Genomic DNA, 381 nt, shown 5'->3' on the forward strand with positions numbered 1-381 from the left:
TTTCTTTCGGTGTCATCTTTCATAGCCACCCTCAACTTATGAATTTTCCATTGGTTAAGGTGCACAATATCCGATGTCGAATCAGGGCAAAAATTGAGGTCACTTTTTGCATTAGCCACCCTCAACTTAGGCTTTTGGCCTAAGTCGAGGTGCACATGTCCAAGGAGGGGCTAGGGGCAAAACACTAAATTACGGGAAGGTGAGTTAGGGGTTTAGAAAGAAATGGTCTAATTTAGGCTCAAAGCATTTGGATCAAAGGGAGCATTTATTTCATCTGGTTGGATTCTTTTTAGGCAATTAGTGGACTTATCAGAACAAGGGCCTATGATCAATTCCTAGCCTCTAGAGTAAATTGTCTTAGCAGGACTAACCGGGCAAGTT

The sequence above is a fragment of the Solanum tuberosum genome, unplaced genomic scaffold (assembly GCF_000226075.1).
Source record: "Solanum tuberosum cultivar DM 1-3 516 R44 unplaced genomic scaffold, SolTub_3.0 scf00080, whole genome shotgun sequence".
Taxonomy (NCBI): domain Eukaryota; kingdom Viridiplantae; phylum Streptophyta; class Magnoliopsida; order Solanales; family Solanaceae; genus Solanum; species Solanum tuberosum.